Source organism: Ambystoma mexicanum, chromosome 2p (assembly GCF_040938575.1).
Source record: "Ambystoma mexicanum isolate Mex_15411 chromosome 2p, UKY_AmexF1_1, whole genome shotgun sequence".
Lineage (NCBI taxonomy): Eukaryota > Metazoa > Chordata > Amphibia > Caudata > Ambystomatidae > Ambystoma > Ambystoma mexicanum.
In genome coordinates, this window is record NC_090923.1 from 296275992 (window position 1) to 296303977 (window position 27986).

Below are 27986 nucleotides of genomic sequence, written 5' to 3' on the forward strand. Positions count from 1 at the left end.
ACATGATAAAGCAAGTGTGATACGTGTTCTTGCGTGTCTAGAGTGGCCTACATTGGAGTACGTTTGGATATATTTTCTTATGACATTTTTAATGGCATAGCCAACAGGAGTATGTTCTTATATGAGGGTACTGGCATATATTGTCAGGGCCAGGCTGGGCATGGCTTGTTATCTTTACTGGCATTATGCACAAAGCAAACATGAGAATGTTCTTGTATGGAAATAATGACATATATTGGTGCAGTCAGCCAGTGTGAATTCTTTTTTTATAATGCCATATATTGTCAGGAATGGCATTAACACGCATTGGGAAATGCACTTGGTTGATTGGCATCTATTCAATATTTTCATGGGTTATCCTACAGAACCTATTGCAAACTGTCTGGCTTTTTTTCTCACAGAAAGTGTGCTATATAATGTACCATTTTGACCTGTTATTTAAAACATTTTCTCGGTGGGGGAATCCACACCAAATCCATTTTCATTGATTCGGGCTCCCACGCTATGCTCAGTAGTTCTCGCATTCTTGTAACAAAAATATACACCGCTCCAATAATAAATGAATCAACCACTACTGATGGCTGGTACATTTGGGTGCCAGGGGCCAGGCACGCCGCTTGTTTCTATGCTAGGTGAAATATGTAAGCTTTGATTAGCAATCATACTTACAGCTTTCACCTAAAGCAGTTCATGCATGACCCTGCAGTGGAATAATCATCAAGGACACTGTGCATGCGTGGTGGTCCAGGCTGGCCTGGAGTGTGCCACTTCCTGTGCTTTGTTTTTGGAGCCTGCGGTGGGGGTGGCTCTGCAGGTCAAACAGGGAGCCCCCAAATTGTGTGTTACGCCACTTGTTAGTTGTATCTGAACAATCTATAAGATTTCCTCCCATCCTTGTTAATTGAGACTACTAATTCTGACAACCAGACATTGGAACTATTAATGAAAGCAGGACTGCTTGCTGTACAGTGCAAAACTTAAGGCAGCGCTGCCCACATTATCCTGAAATGTGAACACATTTGTTGTTGTCAAATCAAAACTGATGACCTGATTCTCGTAAAAACGGATTGCAAGATGTTGCGACGAATGTGTCTGGCACATCCTGCGACCCATTAGGATGCAGGGGGGTCATCCAGTTACAAGAGAGAACTGTAATGTCCCATTTCTGTTTTTATTACTGTTGTAAGGAGTCGAGTCTCCTTTCTATTGTTCTGTTCCAGTGGTCTGCGAAGAAGGCTTGATTGATTAAAGAGCTAGAAGCGACGAACACTGGCTCTATGCTTCATTGGCCTCATTGAATTAGTGTGATTGTCACTATCTACTCATCTTCAGTAATACCAATGGTGGCGAGGATCAAGACCTTCTAGACAGCACCTCTGATCCGGATACATTTTCTCCTAGCAGGCTGCATCCAGCTGCACCAGAGAAGCTGTGGCACGCCGGAGGCCTCAGAAGCGGTGCTGCCTTGAAATCCACATGGGCACACTCCCGACGAGCTATGCGATCACTAGTAAGGAACTTTGCATCATTTCGAATATAAACAGCACTGCAGCAGAGGAAATTTGCATAAACTCAAAGCATACGCGCGCCCCGTATGACACGTGCTTTCAACACGGACAAGTGCACGAATGGTATCTGCACAATACAGTACTATTTGCAATGGCCTACATTATACTAGCAGCCCTAGCACGCATCAGAGACGCTATCAACAGCTGATCAGCACGGCTCCAGCCCATTCTACACATGGCACCATGTGCCAAGCCCTCTACAAGAACTGAAGGCCACCCTATCAAGGGGAAAGTGTGAAACTGCACAAGTGAGCAGCCAGGCAATCACATCACCTCCAAAAAGGGAACTAGTGTCATTGTCTCTGAAAGCAATGCTGACTGCAGCATGCAGAGCCCACAGTCCAGCTCCACGCCACACCACCCCACAACCAGAGAAGATGGTGGCACCGACTCATTAAAGCTGCAAGCCATGTAGCACTTCGACATCTCGGACACCAGCAGTCTGGCACCCAGATGGGCCAGGTGGCTCAAAGAACTGCAAATTTCTGGTGGTACGAGACATTGGGCCTCATTACAACATAGGCGCTCCCGTATTGAAGGGTGCCAGTACAGGGCCGGCACCCTTCATTACGGGATCGCCTATTACGAGGTTCCCTTGCGGGACCTGGAACAGATGTCTGGTAAAACCAGAGGTCCTTTCCGGGTCCTGTGAGGGGACCAAGGAGCTAATAACAGGCCCGTTATTAACAGGCCCGTTATTAGCTCCATCCCCATTCCCATTTGAGCCCTATGGGGGCTCAAAATGGGAATGGGGAATGGTTCTGTGCATGAGGAATTACTGGGTCCTCCAAGATCGGAATGACCTGGTAATTCCTCATTCACAGACTCCGGTATTGGAGCCTTGTATGGAGGCAGCCATGGCGCTAATAGCACCATGGCTACCTCCATACTCGTAATGAGGCCCATTGTATTTGAAATGCCAGAAACCAAAACAGACACATTTCAAGGCGTAATTGACTCATTAACCAACTTTTTGCACCACTGATAAACGTAGACTACGGAAGACATATTGTCCACACCACCACACAAGAAAGGGGTGAAAACATGGACAACTTTGTAATGAGACTGAGAAAAGGGGCAAAATATTGCGACTTAGATCGATACTCGACAGAGGAAGCACTCAAATCGCAAGTTATAGCTGGCTGTGAATCCCCTGAATTCCGAAAGAAATTTCTGCAGAAAAGCAGAACGTCAGAAGAAATCTTACAGCTAGCAAGCGCTGACTCCGCTTTAGCATTACAAACTGAATCCCTCAGAAACATTAAGATCACACAGTCTGCCTCAGCAGCAACAAAAAATGCTGTAGATGCAAATTCCAATTTCCTCATGTTGGTCCATGCCCAGCAAGGCCATCACTATGAAAAGTCAAAAATCGGGGTCAAAAATCATTTCCAGTCTGTCTACAGGAACATTAAATTCTTCCAATCAGCTGAAACTGGCAGAGACTCCTAGAGACAAGATGGCCGCAACTGAAGGCGGGAAAGTCCACAATGACAGATGGCGAGAGGAAAGGAGAGACAGCTCCAGTCATTACATTACAGGAGCAGGTACGACTCCCAACAAAGGAAACCGAGACAGAAAATTAGATACCTGGATGAATCGCCACGACAGACTCATCCTCATCCAGTGGGGACCGCAAGAGAGGGTACGTCCATGCCATTGGCAACAGTGTAACCGCAGAATATAGTCCAACATTACTGCTACAATTAAACGGACAAAGACAAGAATTTCTAATTGACACCAGCGCAACAATACATGTAATTAATGAAGACACGTACAAGTCTCTCGCTACAAAAAAGGAGCTCAAAGATGCAGACACCCTGATCTACCCCTACGGGTTAAACTAGCCCCTCAATTGTCGGGGCATGTTCACAGCCACATGCCAATACAAAGACAAAAAACAAAAAGTCAAGCTCTATGTCGTAAAAGAAGAAGTACCAGGAGGAAGCATACTGAGTTTCAAGTCAGCCATCCAAATGGGCCTCATTCACATCACGTATCAAATCATGTCTGCATACACTACTGGCCCGAAGGACATGATACAGAAAATGTTTCCGGTGCTCTTCAAGGGTTTGGGAAAGCATAAACATTCCACTGATGGCCCAACACAACAGGGGCATTCCCCTCAACATCCAAAGACACGTGGAAGACAAACTGCAATCTTTATTACAGCGAGACATTATTGAACCGGCATCAGGCCACATGCCGTGGATTCCCCTATCGTGCCCATACCCAAAAAGGGCAAAAAGACCAGCATACGCATCTGCGTGGACATGACAGCCCCAAACGTAGCCATAGAAAGAGAACGTCATCTTGCCCCCAGAATGACCGACATGATGCACCTGCTCCATTGGGCAAATGTTCTCTCAAAATTGGACTTAAATAAGGGCTACCACCAGCTTGAACTGCACCCATTGTCGAGATACATCACCACATTCTCAACACACTTGGGATTATTCAGATAAAAGAGGCTCAGCTTTGGCGTGTCACCAGCGGCTGAAATCTTTCAAAATGAAATTCACCAAGTGATTCAGCACATCCCAAACTGCTTAAACTATAGTGATGACATTTTAATATTTAGTACCACCCAAGAAATACACAATGACACCCTGAGAAGTGTATGCATGGCCCATGAAAATTCTCATCTCACGCTCAGCCCAGACAAGTGCGAAATCAGTAATTCAACGCTAAAATTCTTTGGACATATATTTTCAAAAATGTGAAAAAGTGCCAGCGCTGGTGGAGGCCCCTATGCCCACCTTCGTGTCAGCAGTACGCTGATTCCTGGGAACGGCCAGTTACTGCATGTGCTACATCCAAGACTTTGCGTCAGTAAGCACGCCTCTCAGACTACTCACAGGGAAACATCAAGAATTCCACTGGTCAAATGCATGCGAGGAAGCCTTCCAGGAAATAAAAAAGCGCATTGCATCAGCATCGTGCATGGCCTACTATGATCCGGACCTTGACACTGAACTGATGGTAGACACCAGCCTAGTGGGGCTAGGAGCAATACTGGCACAATTCAAGCCGGGAGCGTCACCAGATTCCCAGAGACACATTGTAGCTTATGCAAGCCACAGTCTTTCAGCAACCGAATGTGTGTAGTCACAACCCGAGAAGGAAAGCCTAGCGGTCATATGGGCATGTGACACTACAACCTATTCCTGTATGGATACCCATTCACAATCATCACTGACCACCAGGCCCTCACCACCATATACGGCAAACCAACCGCCAAGATGCCGCCATACATTGCCAGGTGGGGAACTAAGGCTACAAGAGTACTTCTTCTGAATCATACATCACCCGGGAATGGACAACAACCCAGCGGATTTCCTATCCAGGTACCCGCTTCCAGCTCATGACGAACGCCAGTCTGCCAAACCGAATCAATATATAAGCTATTTGATAAGCAATGCGCTCACTAAATCCATCACAACGGGACAACTAATAGAAGCCATACAGAAGGACCAACTACTCCAAACAATCCAAGAGTGCCTGAAGTCTGGTCTGTGGCACAACAGTTACAATCAAGGACAAATTCTATCTACAAGTGAAGAAAGACATTTTCACACCTTCAACTCATCAGACACACTCTATCAACAGCGCCGGAAGGCCTTCTGTTAAAAGAAAACAGAATTGTCGTCCCGTGCAGGCTGCAGGAACAAGTGCTAGCTATAGCACACTCGGGACACATGGGAATAGTGTCGACCAAACAGCAATTCAGGACCAAAGTGTGGTTTCCCCAGATGGATGAGAAGGTAGAACAATTACTGGGTAAGTGCCTTGCATGCCAGGCAGTTGCCCCACGCACATTCACAGAGCCACTCAAAACATCATCAATGCCCCTGCAAGTATGGGACGAAGTGGCCATCGACATGTTTGGGCCCCTGGCAAATGGCAAGTACGTGCTGGTGATAGTCGACAAAATGTTGTGATTTCCCAAAGTGCACCTCATCCACTCCACAAGCGGATCCACCAGGCAGTAATACCAGCCCTAGACAAGACATTTCAGGACTATGGGATCCCATCCATAGTAATATCAGACAACAGCCCACCCTTCAGTGGACATGACTTTGCCATGTTTGCAGAACACCTTGGCTTCCTGCATCGAAAGATCACCCCACTGTGGCCACAAGCAAATGGAATTGTAGAGAAATTCATGAGCAACTTAAAACATGCTCTTCAAGTCTGCTCTATCACCAATGGATCATTCATGCAGGCTATCTGCACACTACTATGAGAATACAGGAATACACCTCACAGCTTCATGGAGTAATGTCCGTTGGCCTTGATGTTTGGACAAGTAGTAAGAACCATGCTACCATACAAACCTCCATGCCGTTCTTCCTAACTCCTATGTAGACACTGCAAGAGTGAAAGACAAGGAAAGGAAAACAAAGATGAAAGAATATACAGACCTCCGGAGACATGCGCGACTGAGCTCCATCCAAATAGGTGACCAGGTCCTGAGGTGACAAAATCAAAATGCCAAAGATACCCCAGCTTTTAAGCCAGAGCCCATGGCTGTATGTCACATACACGGGTCAATGATAACTGCGGCAAGCACACAAGCCACCATCACATGGAACTCATCGTTCTTCTGGACTTTTGAAGGCAACCGAGAACCAGCAAATACTGAATTTACCATGGCAGACGAGTCATCAGATATAGACTCTGAATACAGAGAGGATGACAGAGACGTTGATGACAATGAGAGTGACCATCTAAACACAAGTGAGCATCCAACTGCACGCATCCAGCATGGAGGACAATACGCAAGCCACCAAGATGGATAGAGTAGATGAACTAACAAACCCAGCTTATATGCTAAGGGAGAGGGAGATGTAACCTCCCATTTCTGTTGTTGTTGTAAGGAGCCGAATCTCCTTTCTATTGTTTTGTTCCAGTGGGCTGCGACCCACGTGTGAGATGGGGGCGGGGCTACTGCCCGCAAGCCAGTTTGCGCTTGATTGTTTAAAGAGCCAGAAGCTACGAAGACTGGCTATGTGTTTCATTGGCCTCATTGAATTAGTGTGATTATCATTATCGGATCATCTTCAGTAATAACAGGAACTTGCGTGCTGTAGGAGTTCCCCACTGTGATCAACATTATTCTCACACCAAGCGTTGTATTGACAACCTGTTTTAGCAAAGGTGGAGTTATTCGTGGCGGGACTCCCTTTCTCCTGCACACCTCCTCTTCTCCTCTGAATCTATCCAGCAGCCTGGATCCTGGTTTGTCAAGGAACCAACTCCGGGGTTCCCATTTGTTTGGAAGAAGTGTGGGGTTGACAAACTCTGGATCAGTTGGGCGCTGGTAGGGTATGATAGTCCAATGGTCGCTGTTGAGCGATTTGATCAATTATATGGTCCAGTCAAGTCTTAGTCATTAATTTGTTTATTTTGGTTAATTAGCACCAAAGAGAACATCATTGTAGGAATGAATGACAAGTTTTTGACATGGTAAATCGCTACACAGCCGACGCGCGTTTCATGGAAGCACATTGTGGCAGCAGATTGGTGATTGGCAAGCCTGTGATCGTGAGTGGTGGTGACGGGGTGGATAACAGGGCAGAACATATAACAATTGATAGTTACATTTAGGCATAACGAGATGCATAGTTGCAGTTAAGGTAAAATGAGACAAAGTAAGAGACAATGTACCAAGGGAGACAAAGGAAAGAAGGAGAGTCAATTAGTTGAGTCAAAGGGCCAAGAGAATTTGGTATGACAGCTTTTTTGAGGAATTTAGAAGAAAAGGAGTCTTACCCAATTGAGTTAAGGGGTGGACTTCAAGATGCTGTAGGCTGGTCCTCCCAGATAAGGGCGCCAGGGGGGCTGGATAGCCGATCTGAAAAGTAGATAGATAGGGTTCTCAGCAGGGATGGGACCCATGGACGAGTGGCCGATGGGTGACTAATGTGGTGTGCCCTGGATGGGCCGCACGGTGACTTGCAGACTGGCAGAGGTGGTTACCAGTAAGTTAATTAGTTATCTAGCAGGAGAGGTGAGGGTGCTAGCTTGTAGCAATTAGGCAGGAGGCCGGGGAGGGACGTCTATGAAAGGGCATCTGGTGGGAGGTTTACCGTGGGCCGGGTCCGGCGAGTTCGTTGCGTGCGAGCATTCTTGGAAATCCGTGTGCTGTGGACCGGCACTGCTTCCGGGAATTTCTAAGAGCATGGCGTGGATTGGTTGGTTCATCGAGTGGTGTGATTGGTCTAAAAAGACCATCCCGCAGATTGGGAAGCTGTCAAGGTTTGCGTCACGGGGGTGAAAATTGTAATTATCAATAGGGAATTGCCCAGACCGAGCCTGGTCCATCAAACGGATTAGTCTGATAGGGTGCTGTTGAGAGATAGCCCTGATGGTATGTTTGAACTTGTTTATTTTTGGTTAGTTAGCACCAAATAAAAGATCACTGTAGAAATTAATGGCAATTATTGACATAGTAAATCAATGCAGAGCCCAGTCATGATATGCAAGTGGCCACGTGGTGAATTGTGACATTGCTATGGGGTAGATACCCGAAGGTTGCAGATTTGGGCTGTATAGGTACAGTCAAGGTTGTGGTGAGGGAAGGGGGGGATGTAATGTGTCCCCCTTACCCGTGGGCAGGGAAGGCAATGGTGCGTTGGCCCAGAGGTAAGCAAGGCCTTGGTGCAAAGGGGGCAAGAGTGCCAGACGGTGGGATGGAGGTCTTGGTATGGGCTTGATATAGGATTAATACATGGAAGGAAGTTACATCAAGTGCATCCATACATGTATTGGTAAAAACCCTCACAGGTTTATTTATGACTATTTACAGGAAAACATGGAAATCATGGTCACTATTTAATCCAAAAGTAACGGTGCGATATTTGCATATCAGCTTTGCTTCTTTCTGGCGTAGTTGGAGTTCTCTATCTCCGCCTCTTATGTCGGTTGATATTTTCTCCAGTCCCACGAAGGTGATATCTTCCTTATTGTCCCACTGGTGTTCTTCCTGCCAGTGTAATGCCAGTGGATATCTGGTGTCCTGGGAATGTAGGGAATTAAGATGTTCCCTGATCCTTGTTCTGAGTTCTCTTTTAGTACTCCCAATATATTTACGATTACATACACAGTTAATAGCATAAACCACACATTTGGATCTACAGTTGACGTATTCTCTGATTGTATGTGTGTCACTGGTACTGAAAGTCAAAGTCTTGGTCGTTATGGCAAATTTGCACATGGAGCAGTTTCCACACTTGTAGAAGCCCAATGGTTTGTAGCTGGTGAGGCAGTTGCCATCAGATTTTTGAATAGGCGCCATGAATGATGGACTGAGGATGTTTTTGAGTGTTCTGGCCTTGATATAGGTTAGGATTGGCTTGTCTGGGATCCATGCCCTGATATCTTCATCTATTGATAGGATATGCCAATGTCTCTTCAGAATATTCTGTACTTGGCTATCACTGCAGAACTGGGTAATGTATCTTATTGGGCTGTCATTTGTTACCTGTTTGCTTGTCTGTACCTTGGGAGTCAAAAGCGAGCTGTGTTCTCTACTGTTAGCCATATCTATGGCTGCTTGTATTGATTGTTCCGGGTATCCTCTCTCATGAAAGCGTCAGCTAAGTGTTGCACATTCGTTTCCATATGATGGCCATAGTGATATCCAGGAAGTCAATGCTCACCTTACTTGAGGTCCCCATAGTTCATTACCGAAATTGTTCACATTCAAATAGCGTTTGAATGACTCAAGCACTTCATTGGTACCACAACAGATCATCAGGATGTCGTCAATGTATCGCATCCAAGTGTGGATCAGTTTGTTGAAGTCGTGGTTGAAGTCGTGGTTGGTAAAGGTGTGCACTTGTTCATAATGGTGATTAATAGGTTGGCCATTGGGGGTGCATAAGTAGCACCCGTGGCTATGCCTTTTGTTTGCCTATAGTATTGTTGGTCAAATAGGAAGATAGTATTGGTCAGTGAGAATTCCAGAAATTCTTTTGTAAGTTCCAGGTGTGACCTTCCTTCCTGGATATCACTATCATGCCAGCTGGCACAGAGCTAATGACCTCAATTTATAGGAAACCGACAGAAGTTAACTCAGTCTTGCACGCATCCAGCTGCCACAAAAGATCTGTAATCAATAATATCCCCAAAGGTGAATTTCTCGGAGCCAAAAGGAACTGCAGCACCTGGCCATCATATGGAAATGAATGTGCAACACTTAGCAGACACTTTCATGAGAGAGTATACCCGGAACAATCAATACAAGCAGCCATAGCTATGGCTAACAGTAGAGCACACAGCTCGCTTTTGACTCCCAAGGTACAGACCAGCAAACAGGTAACAAATGACAGCCCAATAAGATACATTACCCATTTCTGCAGTGATAGCCATCAAGTACAGAAGATTCTGAAGAGACATTGGCATATCCTATCAATAGATAAAGATATCAGGGCATGGATCCCAGACAAGCCAATCCTAACCTATACCAAGGCCAGAACACTCAAAAACATCCTCAGTCCATCATTCATGGTGCCTATTCCAAAAACCGATGGCAACTGGCTCACCAGCAACAAAGCAGTGGGCTTCTACAAGTGTGGAAACTGCTCCATGTGCAAATTCGCCACAACGACCAAGACTTTGACTTTCAGTACCAGTGACACACATACAATCAGAGAATACATCAACTGTAGATCCAAATTTGTGGTTTATGCTATTAACTGTGTATGTAATCGTAAATATATTTGGAGTACTAAAAGAGAACTCAGAACAAGGATCAGGGAACATCTTAATTCCCTACATTCCCAGGACACCAGATATCCACTGGCATTACACTGGCAGGAAGAACACCAGTGGGACAACAAGGAAGATATCACCTTCGTGGGACTGGAGAAAATATCAACCGACATAAGAGGCAGAGATAGAGAACTCCAACTACGCCAGAAAGAAGCAAAGCTGATATGCAAATATCGCGCAGTTACTTTTGGATTAAATAGTGACCATGATTTCAATGTTTTCCTGTAAATAGTCATACATAAACCCGTGAGGGTTTTACCAATACATGTAGTATGGACGCACTTGATGTAACTTCATTCCATGTACTAATCCTATATCAAGCCCATACCAAGACCTCCATCCCACCGTCTGGCACTCTTGCCCCCATTGCACCAAGGCCTTGCTTACCTCTGGGCCAACACACCATTGCCTTCCCTGTCCACGGGTAAGGGGGACACATTACATTCCCCCCTCCCCTCACCTCCACCTTGACTGTACCTATACAGCCCAAATCTGCAACCTTCGGGGATCTACCCCATAGCAACGTCACAATTCACCACACGGCCACTTGCATATCATGACTGGGCTCTGCAGTGATTTACTATGTCAATAATTGCCATTCATTTCTACAGTGATGTTTTCTTTGGTGCTAACTAACCAAAAATAAACAAGTTCAAACATACCATCAGGGCTATCTCTCCACAGCACCCTATAAAACTAATCCGTCTGATGGACCAGGCTCGGTTTGGGCAATTCCCTATTGATAATTACAATTTCCCCCCCCCCGTGACGCAAACCTTGACAGCTTCCCAACCTGAGGGACGGTCTTTTTAGACCAATCACACCGCTCAATGAACCAACATATCCGCGCCATGCTCTTATAAATTCCCAGAAGCAGCGCCGGTCCACAGCACACGGATTTCCGAGAACGCTCGCACGCAACGGACTCGCCAGACCCGGCCAACGGTAAGCCTCCCACCATACACCCTTTCATAAACGTCCCTCCCTGGCCTCCTGCCTAATTGCTACAACCTAGCACCCTCCCCTCTCCCGCTAAATAACTAATTAACTTACTGGTCACCACCTCTGCCAGTCTGCAAGTCACTGTGCGGCCCATCCAAGGCACACCACATTAGTCACCCATCGGCCACTCATCCATGGTTCCTATCCCTGCTGAGAACCCTATCCATCTACTTTTCAGATCGGCTATCCAGCCCCCTAGCGCCCTTATCTGGGAGGACCAGCCTACAGCATCTTGAAGTCCACCCCTTAACTCAATTGGGTAAGACTCCTTTTCTTCTAAATTTCTCAACAAGGCTGTATACCAAATTCTCTTGGCCCTTTGACTCAACTAATTGACTCTCCTTCTTTCCTTTGTCTCCCTTGGTACATTGTCTATTACTTTGTCTCATTTTACCTTAACTGCAACTATGCATCTCGTTATGCCTAAATGTAACTATCAACTGTTATATGTTCTGCCCTGTTATCCACCCCGTCACCACCACTCACGATCACGGGCTTGCCAATCACCAATCTGTTGCCACAATGTGCTTCAATTCCTCTATTAAATACATGCATATTGGATGGAATATATATGTCATAAATAACATTGGATATCACTATGTGACTTCACTGTGTGCATCACACCATCACCAAACCAACTCAATAATCACAGCCTTGAAAAAGGCTTAGGTTGAAACGCGCATCGGCTGTGTAGCGATTTACCATGTCAAAAACATGTCATTCATTTCTACAATGATGTTCTCTTTGGTGCTAATTAACCAAAAATAAACAAATGAATGACTAAGACTTGACTGGACCATATAATTGATCAAATCGCTCAACAGTGACCATTGGGCTATCATACCCTACCAGCGCCCAACTGATCCAGAGTTTGTCATCCCCACACGTATTGACAACCTGCTCTCATCTGAGTGATGAGATAAGGTCACCTATTCAACTACTTAGGTGCATATTGCAAGTGGGACTTAGAAGGTGGTGGGCAGAGGCGCAATGCAAAATGGCCATTTGTGACGGGAGTTCCTGCCAACCAATATATAAAAGCAGAACAAAACTGCTTTCAAATAAACAAATTCCTGCATCAGTTGCATGTAAATGGTGGATTGAGTTTTCAATAAAAAAAAATCCACCTCACCTGAGGCATTAGCCAGAGAGATAGCGGTCTGGATTCCCTAGGACTGTGAGCGTGCTCCAGTTGCCATGTCATAGACGGCATGAAGAGGAGCCGGAAGTGACAGAGCAACATATCTGCAACCAATAAATTATGGTGTGGGCAATAAAAGACCTCTGTAATAAGATACATCTAGGATTGTATGTTTCCTGATGTAGTTGGTTCTTTATAACAGAGAAATATCGATGGTTATAATACCCCAACACAACAAACCGACCCCACAAGCTGGCGGATGAAACTGCTTGTTTTAATCATAATATTGATCTCTATTTTAAATAATGAATAAAGGGAATGCAGCTGGTCTGTATAATTCCAATACCGGGGAGTCACCATTGAAATGCAATAGCGAACTTTGAACGATATTGCAAATCAATACACTGCAGTCTGCGTACATTTGTCTCAGTAACATTTGAACTTAACATCAAACATTTAGTCACATTTATGCAAACAACCATACATAGTAAAACAGATGTAAATGACTTATCCAGGAATTCTTGGACGGTGCAATAAAATGAGCATTCTGCGGCCATTCCTCACTCTCAAGATCTCTGTTTTGGTCTTCTTGCCTGCACACCTGCACATCAACTGATCCTCTAGTGGAAAGAATCTCAGCTTTATATTTGACAGCTCCCTTTATATTTTTGTTTATCAGATTGGCCAAACATAAACACACCTTCTGCAGCAGATATTTTCTTTTTTCAGCCTATCTGATATAATTCCTGCTTCTCCAGCTTTTATACAATCACACTTGGAATATTTCAACTACTGTTACCTTTGTCTCCCTTCTTGGAGGCCTGCATATTTTTCAAAACACTGAGGTTCCCCTACTCTTTTGGATTGTCGCTTCTCCCATACTTCTCATTTCCTAGCCAGACTTTGTTAGCTCCCGAGCTTCCAGTATTTTTGCTTTCTACTTTCCAGATCTATCCTTTCTTTTTTCCAAAGGCACCTACTGGTTATGAGTTTGCAGGTTGTTAAGGATTTTAAAGAGGAGTCACACTCCAGACCAGGACTCATTATACTTGCCAGGTATGCAGTGCACAATTAAGACGCTTTTGAATTCATGAATTTGGATTCAGCTTTGAGAAGACAGCCAACCCGTCTCACACCCCCCCTTAACGTACACCCTGTGTCGCAATGGACCATGAACCAGGCTGGTGTGTAATGATAGAACATTTAATTATTTTACATTTTGAATAAAAATCAAACACATTCAAAATAGGGCAGCAATCACCAGTGTTGTGATAATTACACATTACAATTATATAATACACTTAGTTTGACCTTCTATCATAAGAGACACAATGCACAATTGAATGAAAGTGAAATTAATTTTTGAGGAGTGCTTTTAAATGGCACCACAGTTAACCATTCCCCCTGCAACACTCCCCCAAACCACTGTTAACCGAATTTGTGTGGGTGGAGAGGAGTAGCAAGGATTCAGGTATACTAGGCAAAAATTGGAATGAAAATCTGACCTACCACCATTGAATGGGAGACAAAATTAGGATTGAGCTCCCTTGAAAAATGAGCAAAATGGCACTCAGAATTACTGAAAGGTGATTTTACATGTGTGGTTGAATGAATAAGGCGAGAATGTATGTGGCTGTACTAACAAGGCAAGAAAACTTGCAAGCTACAAGGCAATATACTAAACAACGGGCATACAGTGCATGAAATCGACTGTGGAATTAAACACAGTGCAGCAAGAATCACACGTGGCAAATTGCTACGTTTCACGGGTTTAAAATAGCAAAACGGCTTGTAAATTGAGCTAAATAGATAAAATAGGAATGCGGTTCTAAACCTAAGCTACAAAGGCACATACCAGGTATGATATGAATGTGAAAGGGTGATCCTGGATGGATGACAGTATGGGATACTTAAGGGGAAAGGAAAAGAGAGCTTTTTTTTAAATGAAAGCAGTTGAACGGGGGAAATCGGTTTTAAAAGGAAAATGACAAGTTTTACTGAGACTTTATTTTAGTGGCTAGAAAAGAGGAACGCTGCCTGCGAAAAAGGTTGACTTGCAATTTTAACCCCTTCATGCCGTGTGTCTCTTTATATGGGAATTAATTAATGTATTCCAAATAGTATTAAGGACTAATATAGCGGACTGAAATGATATGGAAAGAATGGCGCTGACACATGGAAATTAACACAGATTTTCCTAAAGGCAGGAAACACAGAGGATTCAGACAATTTTAAGGATTTTTCTAGGGTATTTATAGGATTTCTATGGGATTGGACATGATACCAGGTAACAAAGCAAGGGATGCAGTTTTTTAGTTACTGGGGAAGGGAAATACTTACAACAAGCATTGAATGGAATAGTTTGTACAGCCAGCCGGGCCTCAGGCTGGCTGTCCAAGCTGTCCTAGCTTCAATCTGACATTTAAATTCCGTTTCTAGCATGTACGGTTCAAAAGTTACAGAGGTTTTAGTAGAGGTCGATTTTTTCAAAACGAGTCAATATTCTCAAATGAAAGATGCGCTTTTGAATATGACCAACAAGGATTTCTTACTACTAGGGGATGCGATGAAGATGCAAGATACCCAACGGACAGCCACCAGAACAGCGGCACCTCCGCTCTGACTTTTGCCCGCCAAGACACTTGCCTTTCTTCAGCAAAAATATTAGCGCAAAGATGAATTTATCACTACAATTAACAAAGGAGTATATGGATGAGGGAAAGATTCAGAAAAGACAAAAGAGATTCTACAATGCAGTCTGGATATGATGGAATGGTTTTGGATTGGATTACTTAAGGATAGGAGATTGGCTATGGACAATTCTATGGTAGATACTCACAACTATGGTTTCGGAATAGGCCCGTCAAAGATCTGGTCAAGGGTTTTGGACTGGAATTTGGTAGCCACCGGACAGGTTTCAGGCACCTGGTTGCGCACTCAGCATGGCACTCTGGCCTCTGCACGGCACTATGGACTGGATCTGACGGGTTGGTCTGGGTCACAGCTCTGCTCTACTGGTTTGGATCTCTGGGTTCTGGCAAGAGTTCTTGGCAAGAAGCAGAAAACAGCACAGCCAGGCTGTTCAATTTTGATGTGCCCCTTGGAAGTCTGGGGTTAAAATTAGGTTACAAAATTTTTAAAGGCCAAGCTGAGAAGGATTCAGCTTTGGAATTAGGCCTTCTGCTTTCAGAGTTATGGGGTCTGGATTTGGGTTCTCCTGCAGAGCGCTTCGCCAGTAAATCAGTTGATGGGTGAATGTGTCTGTGTCTCTAGGTCCTCAACACTCCCTATTTATATATTTTCCAAAGGGGTGGGTAGGCTGATTATACTAAGCCCACCCTCTAGGGATCTGATTGTTCAAAGTATTCCCTCTCTCCTGATTTGAGAAAGAAATCAAGTGTCATAGTGATGCTACAATTTACAATCCAGGGTAAAACCTCCCCTTTGTTTCTACAGAAAACCTATTTTTCATAGAAAGCATATCTACAATATCACCAACTTGCTAATAATACATATCCACATAACATATTGAATAAGGCAAGTCTCCGTCCGAGTCCCATCTTCTTGAGAGTTTCGGTTCAAAACTGACCGTTTTTCTCACTTTTGGTTGGTTACCCAGTGTCAGATCTGTACACATTTTTCCACATACATGCGCAAGACATCTGGGCATACTCCTGTAAACTTTCATATTCATAGCATTATCACAATTGCTACAATCTCAACATGTTAGTAGTCCCGTCTCTGAGTATCGCACAGGGTTCAGAGTAGTTTCATAAATGTGAGCGGCATTTTTACATTAACAACCTATAAAACACAGATTTTTCCAAGTTTTACACAGTCTTCTATGAGTCGTTTTCCAAAAACATATTTCCTTGAAGTTTCAGATACACATATCAGTCTAGCTCCGCCTCCAAGGTTTGGCTGGGCCAAAGCAACCTGAGCATCTCTTCCTTAGCAGCTGGTTTCTATTGACGCCCAAATTTGCTTGTCCTTTCAGGCAAGGGGGCCTTGTGTCCCTACACAGAGCAACAGGCCAAAATCTCTTCCGACTTCCCTTCACAACTCAATGCCAGTTCCTGAGCAGAGAGCAGGAGGAAAATTACTTTGTTTGGGGAGAAGCTGTGGAATGTCTTTGAAGTCCAGTGTAGCTGCCATGAGTTCACTTTAAAACACTGTTTAAAAATGGGCTTTTCTAAAATACAATTTACATTGTCTACAAATATACACATAGATCTCCTTATTCCAGTCTTTTTAAAGAAATTGAATTGTAGCAACCCATATTTTTATTGATGGCAAGTCTCTTCTTTTCTACAATTTGATTTTAAGACACAAGTTTTAAACTGACAGTATAAGTGATGAGAGCTTCTGACACAGGCGAGCGGCAGTACTGTGCCCATTTCTGACATATTTTTCCCATGCAAGCACTTTTTGAATGTGGATTTTTTTTTTTATGATGAAAGGTGTTTCTCCTGACATTTGTGCTTATTGGGGTTCCTTAAATAAAGTGATGGTGAACACCCCACAAGGATGTTGGATCTTCTCTGCTGCTTGAGAATCATTATTTTGCAAATTTAACAGCCAAGAAAAAACGGATTTTAGGCACTTCTGGGTTTTCCTTGGGATGAGCACTGCCCTTTTAAGCAGTTTATTTTACTCTGTGGGCAGCCCAATGCCAGGTTTTGGCAGTGTGGTCTCCTGTTTTACCATTGACATAGGAAAAATGGATTGGCAGCCTATTTTTCAGGTTTCCCTGCGCACTTCTAAAAGAAGATGAGCAAAAACACGGGGCACACCTATGATTTAACAAAAGAGTATTAGGGTATTTTAAAGTAACCTTTATAGAATTAGAGATAATTTGAGGTGCGGGGGAGAAAAGACTCAACCTTGGCAACTAGGTTGGGAAAATGGAGGACAAAAAGTGGTTGTTCCTAAAGAATTTACCAATTACCTGCAACTTGTGGCAAACGCATGCGTAGCGATCGCTCTGCTACCACGCATGCTCATTCATACGTCAGCAGTACTTTCAGTACATAAGAGCAGAATCATGAACGAACAACATCCTCCTTGTTCGGGATTAGGTTCACCATGATTCGCTTGCTGAAGGATTCACACTGTATCTAGTAAGTGATCTATGGGTCCACTGACACTCTCGAGACCTGGAACTTTTTTACTATTATTTTTACCTCCTCCTACTTTTTCCTTTACTTCTATACAGATATATGTACTAGCGCAAACTGCTTGTCCCTTTTGACTCAGTCCACGTACCGTTAGCCAGAATCCTTTTGGGAAACTAATGTAAGTGTTGATGAAACTCCATTACTGTTACTTTTACCTATACTTGCATCTTAAGTATACTATTGACTTTGTACATTTCTTACTTAGTGTGGCTACACATGCTACCTCTCTAAAGCACGTGCTATCCATGGATATCGTATATGTTTTTGCAACTATGCCTACTCCATAGTTGGTAAGTGGCACACTACCTATATGCATGGATTATGCTATAATAGTATATAATTTTTTTTTTTTAAATTTGACATTTTTTTTTTTTTTTAAAATAGAGTAGCTTGTCATTTTCCCACAAATTATATATCCTTTTCGTGTTGGTTAGAGATACTACTTATCTGACTGGACTTATACTAAACCGAGCTACTTGGTATTATCCCAGACATCTCTTGACAATGTTTCAAACTACATCTATGATTTAATGTTTTGAAAGTTTGTATGAATAATTGAATTATATGCAAAATACTAAGTTGTACCCTTCTCTACTTTTTTCTAGAAATTGAATTATGAATTGTCAAATATGTTTTTGCCCCTGAAGAAGAGTTTATACTCGAAACGCGTCAGGCCCAGAGATATTGTACAATAAATATCATGTTTGTTCTCTATATACATTTTGTGAGCTTGTTATTCATTGTGACTGCTCCACCTATTTAATTGTCTACTGAACTGTGTGTCATGAAATTTAGTAAAACAAAAAAACACAAAAGTTATTGATCTGCTTTGCAGCTATCAGACAGTGTGCAGGGGACGGGAGTTCCTAAATTCTTTAGGGACAACCACTTTTTGTCTTCCCTGCGCACTTCTCACAGATTTTTAGCGTGCATAAGGCTTTCCGGCGGCCATTCTGTTGTTTTTGATGAAAGCAGCGCACAGTGATGTTGCAGGGCATAGACTAGTGGGTCAGAACATCCCCCACCGCTGAGTGTAGCAAACGCATGCTGGAGGTGTTTTCTTAGATTCTCAACATATTCATGTGTTGTGGAGGCATTTATTAGTGTCTGCTCTTGTGTTCTATAGAGAAGATACTGAGGTAGCACCATTTTTCACCCAGTCATTGGCTCAAATGGAGACATTTTGGTCGCAGAAGATGGTGTAGATCTGATGGCCATCAGGACAAGCGGTGATCAGATGTCCCAACTTGGCCCAGAATATGCCACAAACTTTTTTAGAATGCACACAATGGTTTTATTGTACCTCTCAACTCACCCACTAGAGGATTTCCGGGATGCAATATGAAGTTTCTTTTTTACCCCAAGTATCTCCCACATCTTTGTCATCACTTTGCTGGTGAAGTGACTTCCTCGGCCTGACTCAATCCTTTGGGGTAGGCCAAAATGCATGAAGATGTGGTTGATCATCAGGCCAGCTTCTGTTTCTGCCTTGCAATTTAACGCCGGGAGACATTGCACCCATGTGGTAAACAAGCATGTTACTGTTAACATGTACATGTTCCCCCTAGAGGAGCGAATCACAGGCCCAATTAAATCTACTTGTAAATCTGACCAAGGCAGAGTCATCCCCCTCTTCTGGAAGGGGGCTCGGTGTCTGAGTGAGCTTGGATGAAATTGTGCACACACAAGACACCCCTTTAAATATTGGTCGAGGTCCTGGCCCATGTGTGGCCAGTATGCAACCTCCCGCAAGATTTCCAGAGTAGTATGAAACCCCCGATGCCCGGATGTGGCCACGTCATGGGTGTGACTTAGCATCAGGCTTTGGAATGAGGTAGGTATCACCCACTAGTCACAACCAGAGATGGATCTCCTTACCAACAAACCGTCTTGGATTCAGAACATTTTGGGATGCTTCATCATCACTGTGAGGTCATCTTTCCCAATGTAATCGGTTTCCGTCAGAGGAAAGTTCACAGGATCCTCAATGTGTTGGTAGAATTTCCCAATAATAGGATCCCCTTTTTGTGCAGTGAGTAAATCAGCATCTCGGGTCTCCTCACTCAACTGGGCAGTTGAGAGTTCATTGTGAGCATTTGTCTGGTACCTGGTGCCAGCAGTGAGCTGGATTTCCCCCAACATGGACTCGATCTCAAGGAGATCCCCCGGATGGCTCCGGTTTTGGCCAGCTGATCAGCCAGGTCGTTTCCAGTTTTGTCTGACCCCTCTATTCTGGAATGACCCTTAATCTTTTTCCAATAGATGGTCATCCCATTAGAGGTGACCAGATCGTCAATATTTTGTATGAGCTTGCCATGTTTAAGTGGTTTGTTATTTGCACACAGCATGCCTCTGGTTCTTCAATTGATCAGGTGCTCCACAAACCCTTTCCGGACATAATCTGAATCAGTGATTATGACCAGTTGGTGGAGTTGGTGTTGCACGGCAGTGAGGATGGCCTGATGAATTGCCATCAACTCTGCCGCCTGACTATTGCGGGGACCCATTTTTTACCCAGTGGAGGGCTCTGGGGCATCATTCACCCAGGCATTCCCAATGCCGGCCACCAGTTCTTTTTCCCTGTTGTTGTCAACATGGTAGGAGCACCCATCCTCATAAACGGTGGGCATCCCCTCACATTTGTCTTCTTCATAGACTTTGTGCAGGGAATTGAGGTACGCCTTCAAGTTGTCCTGGGTTTTGAGACTTTCGTTCTTGAGACAGTTTTCTCTGGCACAATCATGCAAGTCAGCCAGACCTTGCGCGAGGGGACTCTTCTTGTTTTGGCCATATCTGATCTCCACAGGAAAGCCTTGCATGGACAGAATCCAGGAAGTAACTCTGTAATTACTTATATTCTGTCACGGTGGAGGTACTGTAAAGGCTGGTGTGGAGTCTCCACTATGATGTGCTCCACCTGGATGAACGGGCAGTAATTTATTAATGCCCACACCATTGCCAGGAGTGCCTTCTCACAACTGTTGAATTTTTCCTCCACAGAGGATAAAGTCTTACTTGCATAGGAAATGACTTTATTGACCTTGTCATGTTTTTGATATAATACTGCTGTCAAGCATGTATTCGAGAACCCCGTCGCCAAGAAGTACTCCTTGTTTTTGACAGGGTAAGCTAGACAAGGCGCTTGTGAGAGACTTCTTTTGAGTTGCTTTACTGCCTCGGCTTGTTCTGGACCCCACTCCCACTTGAACCCCCTCTTTAACAGATGGACCAGGGGTCTTGTGACCTCTGTGTAATCCTCAGGAACTTCCTACTGTAATTAGTCAGTTCAAGGAGGCTTCTTAGCTCACGCAGAGTTGTGGGGTCTTTCAGTTTAGTAGTGCTTCCACTTACCTTGCCTGGGGACAGAGACCCTCATGGGTTATTTCATGTCCCAAGAACTTGACACGGGTCCTACAATACTGTACCTTCTGGAAGGACAGTTTTGCTCCAGCAATCCTCAACTGGGTCAGAACATAGCAGATTTCCACTTTTGTTCCTCCACAGTTGAGCTTTTAATCAATACATCATCCACATAAGCCAGGTTACCCCTTTAACCCAAGTCGGATATGGCCTTGTGTAGGAAGATGTTGAATTTATTGCCGGAGTTTATGTATCCAAAGGGAGTTTGGGTCCATGTGTACTGCTGCCACCCGAAGGTAAAGGCCAGCTTGTTCTCCCTACTGACAGGCATGGTCCAGTATCCATTTGTCAGGTCAATGGCGGTGTACACCTCTGACCCATTGATATGGGCCAGCCCCTGGTCAATGTAGGAAAGAGGCCATCGGGTCATGTGGACCCATTTGTTCCGCTCCCTAAGGTCTGAGCAAAGTCTCCATTGGCCATTTGGTTTTAAAATCCCCAGCACCAAATTATTAAAGGTGCTGTGGACTGGACGAATTATCCCATGGGACTCTAGGTTTTTGATGATTTCTGTCGGGGACTCCATGGATGCGAGAGGCAAGCAATATTGCTTCACAAACACAGGAGTCATTCCAGGGTCCGTGGGAATTGAGGTAGTATGTATCTCGGTGCGACCACAGTTGTACGAGTCCACAGCAAAGATATCTTGAAAATCTGAGAAAACCTATTTCAACTTTTGCTTTTGTTCCTCAGACTCACAGGCATCAGTGAGGTTTGACCCTCTCTTCAACCATCTACCTGAAGCCTGGAAAGACTTCAGGTTTTGCAATCTCAGCGGCCTCCTCCAGCTGGGTGGAGAGGTCTCTGGTTAGGGTGTTGACCTGGATGGAGGATTTCAGGTAGGAGAGGCAGTCATTGTGGACCTGGAAGATCACCTCATCCTTCCTGATGTCACAGGTGTCATGCCCCCCGGATTCCTACGGCATTCTTATGCCCATGGGAGAAGCCCGTGGCGCTTGTCCTGGCGATTACATCAACGCCGGCATCATCGCCGGTAATACTACATCTCCCAATAGGACTTGCGCTTGGCAGGAATCCTTGGAATGCCTTTTCCCTTGCATGCGTTCCACGCCTCCTTCTTCTCCACTTCCTATATCTAGCCACGCCCCCAGAAAGCCGGTACTCCTAAACCGTTGTGTTACGCGAGCAGCGCTTCTCGGAAGAAGTTTTCCTATTTGTTGTATACCTGGTTGCTGAGTTCTGCTTAGCTTTTTGACCTCGTTACCTGGTTTCTGATCCTGTTTTGGTGCCCGTCTGATCTGCCCTCCCCTGCTCAACCACGGAACTCGTACCGGACTGTCTTGGGATTCCGCTTCTCATGTCTGGCTCCCGGCTCCTTCTCTGATCCCTAACCCCGTATCCCTTATCCGCTCCTGGTTACCCGTTCTTCGACCGAAGAAGAAAATATCCTGCATTCAGGTGTTTGAGAAAGTAAACACCACGTCTTTTTCTTCCTGAAACCTGTTTTTCTGCACTTGGAAGAACAGTGCGGACTGCTAACACCTGGTGACATTCTAGATCGGTCTTGTTTTGGATTTTGGGACGCTCTGCTGTTTGCATCACTTTCTTTTGGATTTTGGGACCCTCTGCTGTTTGCATCACTTTCCTTTGGATTTTGGGACGCTCTGCTGCTTGCATCACTTTCCTTTGGATTTTGGGACATCAGCGACACTAACCTTGGCACTCTCTGTAAGTCGCCGTCTGACCCTCGCCCACCTCCGGTCTTGTGTTTTATCACAAGTAGGTATTCCACAGGAAAAAGGAATACACAGGTAAGCTTGTGGGTCTCGGAGGGGGTAGAGGGGTTGGTTTTTGCCATCAACAAACGGTATGTAATATTTGCCTTGTTTGTTTCTTCCTTCTAGCTCCACTGTGCGTTCTGCCTTTTTGCCTGAGCCCTTGGCCTGACAGGTTTTATTACCCTGCAAGCTGTGCTCTCAGGAAGGAAGTCTGAATTACTTCAGTGGCATCTAGTCCAAGTGGTCTTCCAGACTTACGGTGGAACATACGGAGTACGACAGATTTAGGAGCCTAACATTGGCGCTGTCTGTCTGTGATGGATCCTAATGAGGATCCCATGGCTGCTATGATGCAGGCCTTTACCATGCTCCGCACAGACATGGCAGCAGCACATGCTTCTCTGCATCAACAAATGGATGTCATGCAAAGCTTTGTGCAGCCCTTGCCTGCGGACGAGAAGTTTGGGGATGCTCCCGCTCCTGTACGGCCAACCGTTCCTCCGACACCCCAAGCCGGTTTAGCTGCGGTGGTACTACCTGGTCCCTTGTCATTGGCCCCACCAGAACGCTTCACGGGAGACCCTAAAACGTATAGGACATTCATCAACCAATGTCGTCTACATTTTCTATGCCGTCCTTTGGCTTTTCCCAATTCCACAACAAAAGCAGCCTTTGTGCTCTCTCATTTAGGGGGTATGGCTGCGGCCTGGGCGAATCCGTTACTGGAGTCTGATGACCCTGTTTTGTACGATTCTGACGCCCTACTAGTAGCCATGAACCTGGTTTTTGATGCCAGATATAAAGCTCAAGCTTCAGACCTGGAGTTTCTGGCGCTGTCTCAGGTTAAACAACCCCTTTTGGCGTACTTAGCCCGGTTCAATCAGTTGGCTGCAGAAACCTCTTGGCCTGAACAGAAAAAGGCAGCAGTCTTCTATAAGGGCTTGTCAGACGAACTTAAGGACGCATTATCAGTTGTCCCCTCTGTTCCTTCAGTATTCTCTGATTTGCTTGACTTAGTGTTGCAGGTAGATGCTCGTCTGCAACAGAGGCGTGTAGAACACCGACATCCTGATCTACGCCCTGGTAAACCTGAATTGGTACCTTCTCCAGTCCCTGGGGATGTAGAACCCATGCAGATTGGGGCAGTAAAAGGTCCTCTTTCAAAGGCAGAGAGAGAGAGAAGACTACAAAACAATCTATGTCTGTATTGTGGACAGACGGGACATTTCATTCGTGTATGTCCTAAACGCCCTGCTAAACGGGCGGGAAACGCCACGACCCGTCCCTAAATCGAGCCGATGTGATGGGTCAGCCTTCCAATGGCTCACTTCTCTGTCCAGCTGCCACACACATATACTTGGATATGTCCTTTTTATTGCCCAACTCTCAAACCTTTTCTAGTCCAGTCATGATAGATTCCGGGGCAACCGGTAATTATATGGACGAACAAGTGGCAGTAACCTATGGTATCCCGGTAGACCCTAAAGATAAACCAGAAGCTATTTATGCAGTAGATGGCTCCAGTCTGGTTTCGGGTCATGTCACAAAACAAACACACCCTTTGCAAATGAGTACGGCGGAAGGGCATACTCAACACCTGTCTTTCGATCTTATCTCTGCACCTCAGTTTAGGATTATTCTGGGCCTCCCTTGGTTGCAAAAACATAACCCCATCATTGATTGGGTGAAACAAACAGTGCTTTTTTCCTCTCCCTTATGTAAGGTGGATTGCTTTCCTGGTCAGGGGATCCCTCTCCCCTCTCCATGCCTGGCTCTAATATCAAGCACACACACTGTTAATGCAACCAGTAAGGCAGCACCTGAAATACCTTCTGTATATCAGGATTTGGTTGAGGTGTTTGACAAGGGTCTGTCTGGACAACTCCCGCCTCACCGGAAATATGATTGTCCGATTGATTTGGTACCCGATGCCATTCTTCCTCACGGGCGGATATATTCCTTGGCACGACCCGAGGAGGAGCACTTAAAGGGTTACATTGAGAAGTCTTTAAGACTTGGTCACATAAGACCTTCCCGTTCTCCAGCTGCGTCTCCGATCTTTTTCGTCCCAAAGAAGGAGGGGGATCTCCGCCCTTGTTTGGATTACCGTGCACTCAACGCGGTGACTATGAAAAATCAATATCCATTACCCCTCGTTTTGGAATTACTGGAACGCCTCACTACCGCCAAAATCTTTACGAAATTGGATTTGAGGGGGGCCTACAATTTGGTGAGGGTGCGCGCAGGCGACGAGTGGAAGACGGCCTTTAAGTGCAAATACGGCCTCTTCAAATACCTGGTGATGCCGTTCGGGCTATGTAATGCCCCCGCAACATTTCAACACTTTGTCAACGACATCTTCCGAGACCTGTTGGATGTTTTTGTTGTGATATACCTGGACGAAATATTAATATTCTCCGAAACATTATTGCAGCATGAGGAGCACGTACGGGCAGTATTACTCCGTCTTCGTGAACACGGTTGTATGCGAAAGCCGAAAAATGTGTCTTTCACGTTTCCTCTGTAGAATTTCTGGGTTTCGTGATATCATCTCAGGGGGTTCACATGCATGATGCAAAGATTCAAGCAGTCCTTGACTGGCATACTCCTACCTCGCTTAGGAGTTTGCAATCCTTCTTAGGATTCGCTAACTTTTATAGACGTTTTATTGCATCATTTTCGTCTATTGTAGCCCCGTTGACACGTCTTACCAGCCCCTCAGTTCCCTTTTGTTGGGATACTCAGGCCCAGGTCGCCTTCCAGACCCTGAAAGAGGCTTTTACTAGGGCCCCAGTCCTGCTACACCCAGATCCCCTATTGCCTTTCATCATTGAGGCTGATGCCTCTGCCATTGCCCTTGGGGCTATCTTGTCTCAGAAATGTCCCACAACTCGGCAACTACACCCTGTAGCCTTCTTTTCCAGAAAACTGACTTCCCCAGAAAAGCATTATACCATAATGGAGCGTGAGCTATTGGCTATACGAGCTGCTTTTAAGGAGTGGCGACACCATCTACTGGGGGGACGGCATCCTGTTACTGTTTATACGGACCACCGTAACCTTCAAGCCCTGTCTACGGTGAAATGCACCCACTCGAGACAAATCAGGTGGCATTTATTTTTTGCACAATTCAATTTCATCGTCACTTATCGGCCAGGCCCTTTGCATGGCAAAGCCGATGCACTTTCTCGCATCGGAGTTGATGCATCCCCCGAAGAGACAGTACTTCCTGTTTTGCCAAAAAACACTGTTATGTGTGTTTGTGCTGCGACCAGTTCCTTATTAGAACGGATCCACCATTGGACAGCGGACCATGGAACGGTTCTTCAAGGGTTGCAAGCATGTTTGATATCAGGACTGCCATATGTACAGGAACGCCTGTATATCCCTGATGTCCGGACTCGGTTGCAGGCCCTAAGCTGGTCTCATGATACTCATTTAGCCGCCCACCCAGGACAAACCAAGACACTTGACCTACTCCTCCGTTGGTGTTGGTGGCCCAATATGAAACGGGATGTGGCAGATTTTGTATCAAAATGTGCCGTATGCACACAATGTAAATCGGTACCTGGGAAACCTGTAGGGCTTCTCCAGAGAATGTCCATCCCGCCACGGCCATGGCACACTGTGTCACTTGACTTCATGGTAGAGTTTCACCGGTCCAGGGCTTGACCACTATTTTGGTGGTCGTGGACACTTTCACCAGAATGGCTCGGTTTGTCCCTTGTAAGGGCGTCCCCTCTGCTCCTGCATTGGCCAAGTTATTCTTCGAACAGGTGGTTCGTCTGTTCGGTCTTCCATTGGTTCTTGTCTCAGACCGTGGATCCCAATTCACCTCACGCTTTTGGTTGGCTTTCACCCGATTTCTTGGCATCGACGTTCGCCTGTCATCATCATACCATCCTCAGACAGACGGACAGACAGAACGACTTAATGCCACCATGGAGCAGTACCTTCGATGTTTGTGTCTACAGTACCAGTCGGACTGGCTGTCCGTATTGGGGGCTGCGGAATTCGCGTACAACAATGCTTGTCACGCATCAGTTGGCTGTTCTCCCTTCTATGCCATGTATGGCCAGCATCCGCGGGTCTTACCGTCCGCCCTTCCTTCTGTGGCACAGGTACCCGCAGCTCAAGCAATGGCCCAATCTTTGTTGTCTATCCGCACTGCTGTGCTTCAACATCTACATCAAGCACAGGACTGCATGAAAATACATGCTGATAGGCACCGCCGATCAGCCCCGGAGTATCGCCCAGGGGATAAGGTCTGGCTATCCACTGTGCATCTTCATATACCGGGCAAACGTAAACTAAACCCTCGTTACGTGGGTCCCTATCCCATCACGCAGTGCATTAACACAGCCGCCTATCGCTTGGGCATACCTTCAAGTTGGAAAATACACCCCGCGTTCCATGTCTCTCTATTGAGTCCTTACATTGTTGGTACGCGACTCTTCGACCGACCAACTCCCATTATGATTCAGGGTGAAGAGGAATACGAGGTACAGGCCATATTAGATACACGACTGGTCCGGGGTGTCCGCCGTTATCTAGTAGACTGGAAAGGTTACGGTCCGGAAGACCGTACCTGGGAGCCTGCTTCCAACATTCATGCTCCGCGTCTTTTGCGGGCGTTTCTCCGGTCTCATGGATTGCGACCCGGGGGAAACCCGTCTTTGAGGTGGGGTACTGTCATGCCCCCCCGGATTCCTATGGCATTCTTATTCCCATGGGAGAAGCCCGTGGCGCTTGTACTGGCGATTACATCAACGCTGGCATCATCGCCGGTAATACTACATCTCCCAATAGGACTTGCGCTTGGCAGGAATCCTTGGAACACCTTTTCCCTTGCATGCGTTCCACGCCTCCTTCTTCTCCACTTCCTATATCTAGCCACGCCCCAGAAAGCCGGTGCTCCTAAATCGTTGTGTTACGCGAGCAGCGCTTCTCGGAAGAAGTTTTCCTATTTGTTGTGTACCTGGTTGCTGACTTCTGCTTACCTTTTTGACCTCGTTACCTGGTTTCTGATCCTGTTTTGGCACCCGTCTGATCTGCCCTCCCCTGCTCAACCACGGAACTAGTACCGGACTGTCTTGGGATTCCGCTTCTCATGTCTGGCTCCGGGCTCCTTCTCTGATCCCTAACCCCGTATCCCTTACCC